Genomic DNA, 13,891 nt, shown 5'->3' on the forward strand with positions numbered 1-13,891 from the left:
GGAAGCATTTGTCTTTGCCTTTGCAATACCACAGAAGCAATGCATGGTCAATGTACAGCAATGACACACCTGTGTGAACAGCCAGGAGACCCCCCCCCCCCCCATGTTATGTTACATAGTTACATAGTTAGTACGGTCGAAAAAAGACATATGTCCATCAAGTTCAACCAGGGAATTAAGGGGTAGGGGTGTGGCGCGATATTGGGGAAGGGATGAGATTTTATATTTCTTCATAAGCATTAATCTTATTTTGTCAATTAGGAACATTCAGCACCCACCCGCTATCAAGGCAGCTGCCTATCATGTCATGCCCTACCTGCACAGGTGTGCTGGCTACTCAAATGATCCAATTAAGGAGGCCATTTAGTCAGCAGCAGCAAAAGTCCTGTGCCTGGACGCTCCAACAGCGGCCAGACACAAGCAGAAGCAGAAGCAGCAGAAGCAGCAGCAGCAGAAGCAGCAGCAGCACCACCTTTTGTTTTTTGGCTGCAGCAGCAGCAAGGCCCACAGGGCTGGCTAGCTGGCTAGCCAGCAAGCAGGTAGCAATGAAAGTAGGAATCTTTCTTTTTAACCCTGTAAGGGGGTGGTGCACTGTACCCGAAGATACTGCCATATCGGGTCAATGCATAGGGCGACGGAAGCAAGCTTCGAAATCGGCCCCCGTTCTCAAAAATCCATTTAATATATGGTCCCCAGATAGGGGACGTATCAGATATTAAACTGATAATAACAGATACTACACTTGATCTTAGCCAAAAGGCCGAGAAGCGATAACCGTGAAAGGGGCGGGCCCAACAAGGTGCCCTTCATGGGCACTATCACTGCTTGCTGTCAGGGAGGCTGCCAGACAATTTTCCATGCACACTCTGGGCTGGGGGGCAGTCAACCACCAGTACACACAGCAGAACCTAAACCCATACCATTATTGCTAAGCAGCAAGACAGGGGCCCATTGCACTCCCACGGGGCCTTTTTAAATGCAATCCATAACCCGGATTTGCCAGGAACCCTTCTTACTCCTCCTACTTGCATGTGACACTGGGCTTAGGATCTGCATAGGAAACACACACACAAGCACACACCTACCTTTGTTGCCTGCAGATGCCTCCTTGGCTGTCCCCAAACGGTATCAAACCAACACCCACGGGAAGCTGTAAGCATAGAGGACATGCCTGCACCCCATTGGACTTACCTGTGTGGGTTAAACCCGGGTTATTTGACAACCTATGGCGGTGATGGTTCTGCTCAGGCAGAGCAGTGCTGATGCTCCTCATAAAGCTGTCGCTGCTGTGAAGGTTCTAGGTGACATCACAAATCCCTATGGTTACATACACAACAAAGCTGGGTTGTTGTTGTTTACACTCTGCAAGGCCTGTGGAAGTGAGTGACATCATAGCACTGTAGTTCTGAGGGTTCTAGATGGATGCAACAATCTCCTGTTGCTTCTATGAAGGCCATAATAGACGACATCACCAAACAGCTCCATAGTCACATACACAGCAAAGGAGAGATGTTGTTTACACCTAGTGATGTCAGTGGTATTGAGTGACATCAGAGCACAGTGCTAAGGCTCCTGGGCCTGGACACAGCAGTGGCTGCAATATCTCATTGGAGAATACGTTTATATATATGTGTGTGTGTGCGCGTATATATATATATATATTTATATATATATATATATATATATATATATATATATATATATATATATATATTTCTCCGCCGAAATCACTTTTAAACCCATTTCCACCTTTTTTTCCCTTCTCTTCCTCTTACTTTTTTTTCACGTTTTTTTACGTTTTTCTCCTTTTCGCCTCTTTTCTGGGCGTATTATTCTTCTTTTTCTTCTTTTTTTTCGTCTAATGCATACCCCATCAGTGCAGCAATGCTTATTCAATACCGCCAGCAGATGGAGACACTGGGGGATAATTTTCTAAGAATTTATACTGATTTTTCCTGTCTGAATTTGTCGCACAGAAAGTTGCAGGCCAAATATGTGTGACATTTCTGCGACTTTAGCTTCTAGAGCATTTTTACAACATTATACATAGGTGCTGAATACATAAAAAGCGACTGTTCAGCGACAGACAAGTCGCATCGGCTGAAAGTAGGCCAGAATGTCAGTCCATGTTGGAGCAGGTTTAGATATAGTCTAAAGTATAGATCTCAAAGTCTGTGCACAGAATTTAGCAAGGGCCTCGCACCTTCTGATGCATCAGGTAGGTGCACAATAGCATAGCCTAACCCTCTGTACTTTGGTCTATATTGATGCGGGACATAGACAGCCAGCTGATGACCAATCCATTAGTGCAATGGATGGCTGGAAGCATTTGTCTTAGCCTTTGCAATACCACAGAAGCAATGCATGGTCAATGTACAGCAATGACACACCTGTGTGAACAGCCAGGAGACCCCCCCCCCATGTTATGTTACATAGTTACATAGTTAGTACGGTCGAAAAAAGACATATGTCCATCAAGTTCAACCAGGGAATTAAGGGGTAGGGGTGTGGCGCGATATTGGGGAAGGGATGAGATTTTATATTTCTTCATAAGCATTAATCTTATTTTGTCAATTAGGAACATTCAGCACCCACCCGCTATCAAGGCAGCTGCCTATCATGCCATGCCCTACCTGCACAGGTGTGCTGGCTACTCAAATGATCCAATTAAGGAGGCCATTTAGTCAGCAGCAGCAGAAGTCCTGTGCCTGGACGCTCCAACAGCGGCCAGACACAAGCAGAAGCAGAAGCAGCAGAAGCAGCAGCAGCAGCACCACCTTTTGTTTTTTGGCTGCAGCAGCAGCAAGGCCCACAGGGCTGGCTAGCTGGCTAGCCAGCAAGCAGGTAGCAATGAAAGTAGGAATCTTTCTTTTTAACCCTGTAAGGGGGTGGTGCACTGTACCCGAAGATACTGCCATATCGGGTCAATGCATAGGGCGACGGAAGCAAGCTTCGAAATCGGCCCCCGTTCTCAAAAATCCATTTAATATATGGTCCCCAGATAGGGGACGTATCAGATATTAAACTGATAAGAACAGATACTACACTTGATCTTAGCCAAAAGGCCGAGAAGCGATAACCGTGAAAGGGGCGGGCCCAACAAGGTGCCCTTCATGGGCACTATCACTGCTTGCTGTCAGGGAGGCTGCCAGACAATTTTCCATGCACACTCTGGGCTGGGGGGCAGTCAACCACCAGTACACACAGCAGAACCTAAATCCATACCATTATTGCTAAGCAGCAAGACAGGGGCCCATTGCACTCCCACGGGGCCTTTTTAAATGCAATCCATAACCCGGATTTGCCAGGAACCCTTCTTACTCCTCCTACTTGCATGTGACACTGGGCTTAGGATCTGCATAGGAAACACACACACAAGCACACACCTACCTTTGTTGCCTGCAGATGCCTCCTTGGCTGTCCCCAAACGGTATCAAACCAACACCCACGGGAAGCTGTAAGCATAGAGGACATGCCTGCACCCCATTGGACTTACCTGTGTGGGTTAAACCCGGGTTATTTGACAACCTATGGCGGTGATGGTTCTGCTCAGGCAGAGCAGTGCTGATGCTCCTCATAAAGCTGTCGCTGCTGTGAAGGTTCTAGGTGACATCACAAATCCCTATGGTTACATACACAACAAAGCTGGGTTGTTGTTGTTTACACTCTGCAAGGCCTGTGGAAGTGAGTGACATCATAGCACTGTAGTTCTGAGGGTTCTAGATGGATGCAACAATCTCCTGTTGCTTCTATGAAGGCCATAATAGACGACATCACCAAACAGCTCCATAGTCACATACACAGCAAAGGAGAGATGTTGTTTACACCTAGTGATGTCAGTGGTATTGAGTGACATCACAGCACAGTGCTAAGGCTCCTGGGCCTGGACACAGCAGCGGCTGCAATATCTCAACGGAGAATACGTTTATATATATGTGTGTGTGCGCGTATATATATATATATATATATATATATATATATATATATATATATATATATATATATTTCTCCGCCGAAATCACTTTTAAACCCATTTCCACCTTTTTTTCCCTTCTCTTCCTCTTACTTTTTTTTCACGTTTTTTTACGTTTTTCTCCTTTTCGCCTCTTTTCTGGGCGTATTATTCTTCTTTTTCTTCTTTTTTTTCGTCTAATGCATACCCCATCAGTGCAGCAATGCTTATTCAATACCGCCAGCAGATGGAGACACTGGGGGATAATTTTCTAAGGATTTATACTGATTTTTCCTGTCTGAATTTGTCGCACAGAAAGTTGCAGGCCAAATATGTGTGACATTTCTGCGACTTTAGCTTCTAGAGCATTTTTACAACATTATACATAGGTGCTGAATACATAAAAAGCGACTGTTCAGCGACAGACAAGTCGCATCGGCTGAAAGTAGGCCAGAATGTCAGTCCATGTTGGAGCAGGTTTAGATACAGTCTAAAGTATAGATCTCAAAGTCTGTGCACAGAATTTAGCAAGGGCCTCACACCTTCTGATGCATCAGGTAGGTGCACAATAGCATAGCCTAACCCTCTGTACTTTGGTCTATATTGATGCGGGACATAGACAGCCAGCTGATGACCAATCCATTAGTGCAATGGATGGCTGGAAGCATTTGTCTTTGCCTTTGCAATACCACAGAAGCAATGCATGGTCAATGTACAGCAATGACACACCTGTGTGAACAGCCAGGAGACCCCCCCCCCCCCCCCATGTTATGTTACATAGTTACATAGTTAGTACGGTCGAAAAAAGACATATGTCCATCAAGTTCAACCAGGGAATTAAGGGGTAGGGGTGTGGCGCGATATTGGGGAAGGGATGAGATTTTATATTTCTTCATAAGCATTAATCTTATTTTGTCAATTAGGAACATTCAGCACCCACCCGCTATCAAGGCAGCTGCCTATCATGTCATGCCCTACCTGCACAGGTGTGCTGGCTACTCAAATGATCCAATTAAGGAGGCCATTTAGTCAGCAGCAGCAGAAGTCCTGTGTCTGGACGCTCCAACAGCGGCCAGACACAAGCAGAAGCAGAAGCAGCAGAAGCAGCAGCAGCAGCACCACCTTTTGTTTTTTGGCTGCAGCAGCAGCAAGGCCCACAGGGCTGGCTAGCTGGCTAGCCAGCAAGCAGGTAGCAATGAAAGTAGGAATCTTTCTTTTTAACCCTGTAAGGGGGTGGTGCACTGTACCCGAAGATACTGCCATATCGGGTCAATGCATAGGGCGACGGAAGCAAGCTTCGAAATCGGCCCCCGTTCTCAAAAATCCATTTAATATATGGTCCCCAGATAGGGGACGTATCAGATATTAAACTGATAAGAACAGATACTACACTTGATCTTAGCCAAAAGGCCGAGAAGCGATAACCGTGAAAGGGGCGGGCCCAACAAGGTGCCCTTCATGGGCACTATCACTGCTTGCTGTCAGGGAGGCTGCCAGACAATTTTCCATGCACACTCTGGGCTGGGGGGCAGTCAACCACCAGTACACACAGCAGAACCTAAACCCATACCATTATTGCTAAGCAGCAAGACAGGGGCCCATTGCACTCCCACGGGGCCTTTTTAAATGCAATCCATAACCCGGATTTGCCAGGAACCCTTCTTACTCCTCCTACTTGCATGTGACACTGGGCTTAGGATCTGCATAGGAAACACACACACAAGCACACACCTACCTTTGTTGCCTGCAGATGCCTCCTTGGCTGTCCCCAAACGGTATCAAACCAACACCCACGGGAAGCTGTAAGCATAGAGGACATGCCTGCACCCCATTGGACTTACCTGTGTGGGTTAAACCCGGGTTATTTGACAACCTATGGCGGTGATGGTTCTGCTCAGGCAGAGCAGTGCTGATGCTCCTCATAAAGCTGTCGCTGCTGTGAAGGTTCTAGGTGACATCACAAATCCCTATGGTTACATACACAACAAAGCTGGGTTGTTGTTGTTTACACTCTGCAAGGCCTGTGGAAGTGAGTGACATCATAGCACTGTAGTTCTGAGGGTTCTAGATGGATGCAACAATCTCCTGTTGCTTCTATGAAGGCCATAATAGACGACATCACCAAACAGCTCCATAGTCACATACACAGCAAAGGAGAGATGTTGTTTACACCTAGTGATGTCAGTGGTATTGAGTGACATCACAGCACAGTGCTAAGGCTCCTGGGCCTGGACACAGCAGCGGCTGCAATATCTCAACGGAGAATACGTTTATATATATGTGTGTGTGTGAGCGTATATATATATATATATATATATATATATATATATTTCTCCGCCGAAATCACTTTTAAACCCATTTCCACCTTTTTTTCCCTTCTCTTCCTCTTACTTTTTTTTCACGTTTTTTTACGTTTTTCTCCTTTTCGCCTCTTTTCTGGGCGTATTATTCTTCTTTTTCTTCTTTTTTTTCGTCTAATGCATACCCCATCAGTGCAGCAATGCTTATTCAATACCGCCAGCAGATGGAGACACTGGGGGATAATTTTCTAAGGATTTATACTGATTTTTCCTGTCTGAATTTGTCGCACAGAAAGTTGCAGGCCAAATATGTGTGACATTTCTGCGACTTTAGCTTCTAGAGCATTTTTACAACATTATACATAGGTGCTGAATACATAAAAAGCGACTGTTCAGCGACAGACAAGTCGCATCGGCTGAAAGTAGGCCAGAATGTCAGTCCATGTTGGAGCAGGTTTAGATACAGTCTAAAGTATAGATCTCAAAGTCTGTGCACAGAATTTAGCAAGGGCCTCGCACCTTCTGATGCATCAGGTAGGTGCACAATAGCATAGCCTAACCCTCTGTACTTTGGTCTATATTGATGCGGGACATAGACAGCCAGCTGATGACCAATCCATTAGTGCAATGGATGGCTGGAAGCATTTGTCTTTGCCTTTGCAATACCACAGAAGCAATGCATGGTCAATGTACAGCAATGACACACCTGTGTGAACAGCCAGGAGACCCCCCCCATGTTATGTTACATAGTTACATAGTTAGTACGGTCGAAAAAAGACATATGTCCATCAAGTTCAACCAGGGAATTAAGGGGTAGGGGTGTGGCGCGATATTGGGGAAGGGATGAGATTTTATATTTCTTCATAAGCATTAATCTTATTTTGTCAATTAGGAACATTCAGCACCCACCCGCTATCAAGGCAGCTGCCTATCATGTCATGCCCTACCTGCACAGGTGTGCTGGCTACTCAAATGATCCAATTAAGGAGGCCATTTAGTCAGCAGCAGCAGAAGTCCTGTGCCTGGACGCTCCAACAGCGGCCAGACACAAGCAGAAGCAGAAGCAGCAGAAGCAGCAGCAGCACCACCTTTTGTTTTTTGGCTGCAGCAGCAGCAAGGCCCACAGGGCTGGCTAGCTGGCTAGCCAGCAAGCAGGTAGCAATGAAAGTAGGAATCTTTCTTTTTAACCCTGTAAGGGGGTGGTGCACTGTACCCGAAGATACTGCCATATCGGGTCAATGCATAGGGCGACGGAAGCAAGCTTCGAAATCGGCCCCCGTTCTCAAAAATCCATTTAATATATGGTCCCCAGATAGGGGACGTATCAGATATTAAACTGATAAGAACAGATTTTTTTTTAAGTTGCCCTCAGAACTCACTCAGAGTTCCAAGATCTTATTTGAAACTCAATTATTGTGTTCATCCTTGGGTAACATAATTTAATTTCTTTTCTTAAACACCAAATGAAATAAAAAGAAACATTTTAAAATCAATACATAAAGAAAAACCCATAAAATAACTAAACCATACCTTACTTTCTAATTAACAAATCTCCATTAGAAAGTCATTCCCTTCCTCCAAGCATACACCGTTAGGAAATCAATCAAACCTAGACTGATATTCCCTCTAGTCACATCACTCTTGGCTTGAGATGCCAACCAGGCTGGAATTTTATACGCTTCAATGAAACGATTCATATCCGCCTTAAAAGAAAAATAAACTTTGTCCCGCACCTCCTCCTCCCGTGACTTAAATCTTGCTTTTAGCTCAATCATTTCTTTATCAAATGTCCGTCTTTCTGTTTCTGACAGATTCTCCAATAAACTTCCAAGCACACCACCATATTGTGACGGCACAAACTCTTCCACCTCTTTCTTTTTCTTCTGTTCCGCTGCTCTTCTTATTGGAACCTGTTCTAGCTCAGGCTCTTTTGCTTCAACTACTTCCTCTCGGCTTCTTTTAACCGCCTCTTTTTTCCCAACCTTTTTCTTGGGACAAGAGCCAAGAAGATGGCCCTCATTCCCACACAGATGGCACTTCTTCTTCTTCTCACAATTCTCCGCCTCATGACCTTCTTCTTGGCACTTGAAGCACCACAGGAATGTACATACGTCCTTACTATGGCCATACTGCTTACACTTACGGCAAAACTCTTGCATGCCGGAGAAAAACAAGTCACCGTTTACCGTTCCAATTTTAAACCGCCCTGGCGGGACTATTAGCTTACCATCCACCGTTTCTTTAAATTTTACTTCAAACTTCCATTTGGTAGTCCATAATCCAAACTGGTTCAAAATCTTACCTTTGGGCAATACATTATCACAAAATCTTAACAGGAAAGTAACAATGTCTTCTTCTGGTGTATATGGGCTGTACATTCTTACAGTCACCAGTCTTTCTCTGCGAGGGAAGTGTGGAATTATCCCCACTCCCTCCAGGACCGAACTTCCTTTCCTTTGCTGAAAACGGCTCCAGAATACATCATAGTCCTCTTCTGACATAAGCACAACATCATAGTATCCACTCTTTGGAAATTCCAGCATGGAAAGAATTTGTTCCTTCCTGATCTCCAAGAGCTTGAACAAAACATCCTCGACCACGAATACCAGGCCTCTCTCCTTTTTCCGCACATCCTGCAAGGAAATCCGCACTCCATTCCGTAATCTTGCGAAGGATGGTACACCTTCAGAAGCAGATCCACGATCTTCAGCCATCTCCAAGGTATCCAGGCACCTCCCCCACTTAAGCAGGTAGGTGGGTGTGGATCGCCTCCCGTTGTCTGGGGACTAGGCCGGCTCCCTAATAGCAGCAGGGGGGTGAAGTCCCTCCGTTAAGAAGGACGATCCCCCCAGGCAAAGGAGCCGGGTACCCCAGACACCCTCCGGCCAGACCAAGCGAGCAGAACTACACTTGATCTTAGCCAAAAGGCCGAGAAGCGATAACCGTGAAAGGGGCGGGCCCAACAAGGTGCCCTTCATGGGCACTATCACTGCTTGCTGTCAGGGAGGCTGCCAGACAATTTTCCATGCACACTCTGGGCTGGGGGGCAGTCAACCACCAGTACACACAGCAGAACCTAAACCCATACCATTATTGCTAAGCAGCAAGACAGGGGCCCATTGCACTCCCACGGGGCCTTTTTAAATGCAATCCATAACCCGGATTTGCCAGGAACCCTTCTTACTCCTCCTACTTGCATGTGACACTGGGCTTAGGATCTGCATAGGAAACACACACACAAGCACACACCTACCTTTGTTGCCTGCAGATGCCTCCTTGGCTGTCCCCAAACGGTATCAAACCAACACCCACGGGAAGCTGTAAGCATAGAGGACATGCCTGCACCCCATTGGACTTACCTGTGTGGGTTAAACCCGGGTTATTTGACAACCTATGGCGGTGATGGTTCTGCTCAGGCAGAGCAGTGCTGATGCTCCTCATAAAGCTGTCGCTGCTGTGAAGGTTCTAGGTGACATCACAAATCCCTATGGTTACATACACAACAAAGCTGGGTTGTTGTTGTTTACACTCTGCAAGGCCTGTGGAAGTGAGTGACATCATAGCACTGTAGTTCTGAGGGTTCTAGATGGATGCAACAATCTCCTGTTGCTTCTATGAAGGCCATAATAGACGACATCACCAAACAGCTCCATAGTCACATACACAGCAAAGGAGAGATGTTGTTTACACCTAGTGATGTCAGTGGTATTGAGTGACATCACAGCACAGTGCTAAGGCTCCTGGGCCTGGACACAGCAGCGGCTGCAATATCTCAACGGAGAATACGTGTGTGTGCGCGTATATATATATATATATATATATATATATATATATATATATATATATATATTTCTCCGCCGAAATCACTTTTAAACCCATTTCCACCTTTTTTTCCCTTCTCTTCCGCTTACTTTTTTTTCACGTTTTTTTACGTTTTTCTCCTTTTCGCCTCTTTTCTGGGCGTATTATTCTTCTTTTTCTTCTTTTTTTTCGTCTAATGCATACCCCATCAGTGCAGCAATGCTTATTCAATACCTCCAGCAGATGGAGACACTGGGGGATAATTTTCTAAGGATTTATACTGATTTTTCCTGTCTGAATTTGTCGCACAGAAAGTTGCAGGCCAAATATGTGTGACATTTCTGCGACTTTAGCTTCTAGAGCATTTTTACAACATTATACATAGGTGCTGAATACATAAAAAGCGACTGTTCAGCGACAGACAAGTCGCATCGGCTGAAAGTAGGCCAGAATGTCAGTCCATGTTGGAGCAGGTTTAGATACAGTCTAAAGTATAGATCTCAAAGTCTGTGCACAGAATTTAGCAAGGGCCTCGCACCTTCTGATGCATCAGGTAGGTGCACAATAGCATAGCCTAACCCTCTGTACTTTGGTCTATATTGATGCGGGACATAGACAGCCAGCTGATGACCAATCCATTAGTGCAATGGATGGCTGGAAGCATTTGTCTTTGCCTTTGCAATACCACAGAAGCAATGCATGGTCAATGTACAGCAATGACACACCTGTGTGAACAGCCAGGAGACCCCCCCCCCCCCCCCCCCCCATGTTATGTTACATAGTTACATAGTTAGTACGGTCGAAAAAAGACATATGTCCATCAAGTTCAACCAGGGAATCAAGGGGTAGGGGTGTGGCGCGATATTGGGGAAGGGATGAGATTTTATATTTCTTCATAAGCATTAATCTTATTTTGTCAATTAGGAACATTCAGCACCCACCCGCTATCAAGGCAGCTGCCTATCATGTCATGCCCTACCTGCACAGGTGTGCTGGCTACTCAAATGATCCAATTAAGGAGGCCATTTAGTCAGCAGCAGCAGAAGTCCTGTGCCTGGACGCTCCAACAGCGGCCAGCCACAAGCAGAAGCAGAAGCAGCAGAAGCAGCAGCAGCACCACCTTTTGTTTTTTGGCTGCAGCAGCAGCAAGGCCCACAGGGCTGGCTAGCTGGCTAGCCAGCAAGCAGGTAGCAATGAAAGTAGGAATCTTTCTTTTTAACCCTGTAAGGGGGTGGTGCACTGTACCCGAAGATACTGCCATATCGGGTCAATGCATAGGGCGACGGAAGCAAGCTTCGAAATCGGCCCCCGTTCTCAAAAATCCATTTAATATATGGTCCCCAGATAGGGGACGTATCAGATATTAAACTGATAAGAACAGATACTACACTTGATCTTAGCCAAAAGGCCGAGAAGCGATAACCGTGAAAGGGGCGGGCCCAACAAGGTGCCCTTCATGGGCACTATCACTGCTTGCTGTCAGGGAGGCTGCCAGACAATTTTCCATGCACACTCTGGGCTGGGGGGCAGTCAACCACCAGTACACACAGCAGAACCTAAACCCATACCATTATTGCTAAGCAGCAAGACAGGGGCCCATTGCACTCCCACGGGGCCTTTTTAAATGCAATCCATAACCCGGATTTGCCAGGAACCCTTCTTACTCCTCCTACTTGCATGTGACACTGGGCTTAGGATCTGCATAGGAAACACACACACAAGCACACACCTACCTTTGTTGCCTGCAGATGCCTCCTTGGCTGTCCCCAAACGGTATCAAACCAACACCCACGGGAAGCTGTAAGCATAGAGGACATGCCTGCACCCCATTGGACTTACCTGTGTGGGTTAAACCCGGGTTATTTGACAACCTATGGCGGTGATGGTTCTGCTCAGGCAGAGCAGTGCTGATGCTCCTCATAAAGCTGTCGCTGCTGTGAAGGTTCTAGGTGACATCACAAATCCCTATGGTTACATACACAACAAAGCTGGGTTGTTGTTGTTTACACTCTGCAAGGCCTGTGGAAGTGAGTGACATCATAGCACTGTAGTTCTGAGGGTTCTAGATGGATGCAACAATCTCCTGTTGCTTCTATGAAGGCCATAATAGACGACATCACCAAACAGCTCCATAGTCACATACACAGCAAAGGAGAGATGTTGTTTACACCTAGTGATGTCAGTGGTATTGAGTGACATCACAGCACAGTGCTAAGGCTCCTGGGCCTGGACACAGCAGCGGCTGCAATATCTCAACGGAGAATACGTGTGTGTGCGCGTATATATATATATATATATATATATATATATATATATATATATATATATTTCTCCGCCGAAATCACTTTTAAACCCATTTCCACCTTTTTTTCCCTTCTCTTCCTCTTACTTTTTTTTCACGTTTTTTTACGTTTTTCTCCTTTTCGCCTCTTTTCTGGGCGTATTATTCTTCTTTTTCTTCTTTTTTTTCGTCTAATGCATACCCCATCAGTGCAGCAATGCTTATTCAATACCGCCAGCAGATGGAGACACTGGGGGATAATTTTCTAAGGATTTATACTGATTTTTCCTGTCTGAATTTGTCGCACAGAAAGTTGCAGGCCAAATATGTGTGACATTTCTGCGACTTTAGCTTCTAGAGCATTTTTACAACATTATACATAGGTGCTGAATACATAAAAAGCGACTGTTCAGCGACAGACAAGTCGCATCGGCTGAAAGTAGGCCAGAATGTCAGTCCATGTTGGAGCAGGTTTAGATACAGTCTAAAGTATAGATCTCAAAGTCTGTGCACAGAATTTAGCAAGGGCCTCGCACCTTCTGATGCATCAGGTAGGTGCACAATAGCATAGCCTAACCCTCTGTACTTTGGTCTATATTGATGCGGGACATAGACAGCCAGCTGATGACCAATCCATTAGTGCAATGGATGGCTGGAAGCATTTGTCTTTGCCTTTGCAATACCACAGAAGCAATGCATGGTCAATGTACAGCAATGACACACCTGTGTGAACAGCCAGGAGACCCCCCCCCCATGTTATGTTACATAGTTACATAGTTAGTACGGTCGAAAAAAGACATATGTCCATCAAGTTCAACCAGGGAATCAAGGGGTAGGGGTGTGGCGCGATATTGGGGAAGGGATGAGATTTTATATTTCTTCATAAGCATTAATCTTATTTTGTCAATTAGGAACATTCAGCACCCACCCGCTATCAAGGCAGCTGCCTATCATGTCATGCCCTACCTGCACAGGTGTGCTGGCTACTCAAATGATCCAATTAAGGAGGCCATTTAGTCAGCAGCAGCAGAAGTCCTGTGTCTGGACGCTCCAACAGCGGCCAGACACAAGCAGAAGCAGAAGCAGCAGAAGCAGCAGCAGCAGCACCACCTTTTGTTTTTTGGCTGCAGCAGCAGCAAGGCCCACAGGGCTGGCTAGCTGGCTAGCCAGCAAGCAGGTAGCAATGAAAGTAGGAATCTTTCTTTTTAACCCTGTAAGGGGGTGGTGCACTGTACCCGAAGATACTGCCATATCGGGTCAATGCATAGGGCGACGGAAGCAAGCTTCGAAATCGGCCCCCGTTCTCAAAAATCCATTTAATATATGGTCCCCAGATAGGGGACGTATCAGATATTAAACTGATAAGAACAGATACTACACTTGATCTTAGCCAAAAGGCCGAGAAGCGATAACCGTGAAAGGGGCGGGCCCAACAAGGTGCCCTTCATGGGCACTATCACTGCTTGCTGTCAGGGAGGCTGCCAGACAATTTTCCATGCACACTCTGGGCTGGGGGGCAGTCAACCACCAGTACACACAGCAGAACCTAAACCCATA

General features: G+C 45.9%; 5 non-coding genes and 1 pseudogene across 5 annotated transcripts; all 6 read right to left on the reverse strand.

Moving 5' to 3' along the window:
- Window positions 1-581: 581 nt before the first annotated feature.
- LOC130331646 (U2 spliceosomal RNA) lies at window positions 582-772 on the reverse strand. The gene has a single exon (XR_008874513.1). It is a non-coding gene; the product is annotated as a U2 spliceosomal RNA (small nuclear RNA).
- Window positions 773-2,886: 2,114 nt separating this feature from the next.
- LOC130331612 (U2 spliceosomal RNA) lies at window positions 2,887-3,077 on the reverse strand. The gene has a single exon (XR_008874481.1). It is a non-coding gene; the product is annotated as a U2 spliceosomal RNA (small nuclear RNA).
- A 2,106-nt stretch (window positions 3,078-5,183) lies between these two features.
- Window positions 5,184-5,374, reverse strand: LOC130331614 (U2 spliceosomal RNA). The gene has a single exon (XR_008874483.1). It is a non-coding gene; the product is annotated as a U2 spliceosomal RNA (small nuclear RNA).
- Window positions 5,375-7,449: 2,075 nt separating this feature from the next.
- Window positions 7,450-7,651, reverse strand: LOC130331665 (U2 spliceosomal RNA; annotated as a pseudogene).
- Window positions 7,652-11,282: 3,631 nt separating this feature from the next.
- Window positions 11,283-11,473, reverse strand: LOC130331615 (U2 spliceosomal RNA). The gene has a single exon (XR_008874484.1). It is a non-coding gene; the product is annotated as a U2 spliceosomal RNA (small nuclear RNA).
- A 2,080-nt stretch (window positions 11,474-13,553) lies between these two features.
- On the reverse strand, window positions 13,554-13,744 carry LOC130331616 (U2 spliceosomal RNA). Its single transcript, XR_008874485.1, has one exon. It is a non-coding gene; the product is annotated as a U2 spliceosomal RNA (small nuclear RNA).
- Between the last annotated feature and the right edge of the window lie 147 nt (window positions 13,745-13,891).

Source organism: Hyla sarda, unplaced genomic scaffold, assembly GCF_029499605.1.
Source record: "Hyla sarda isolate aHylSar1 unplaced genomic scaffold, aHylSar1.hap1 scaffold_353, whole genome shotgun sequence".
NCBI classification, from domain to species: Eukaryota; Metazoa; Chordata; class Amphibia; order Anura; family Hylidae; genus Hyla; species Hyla sarda.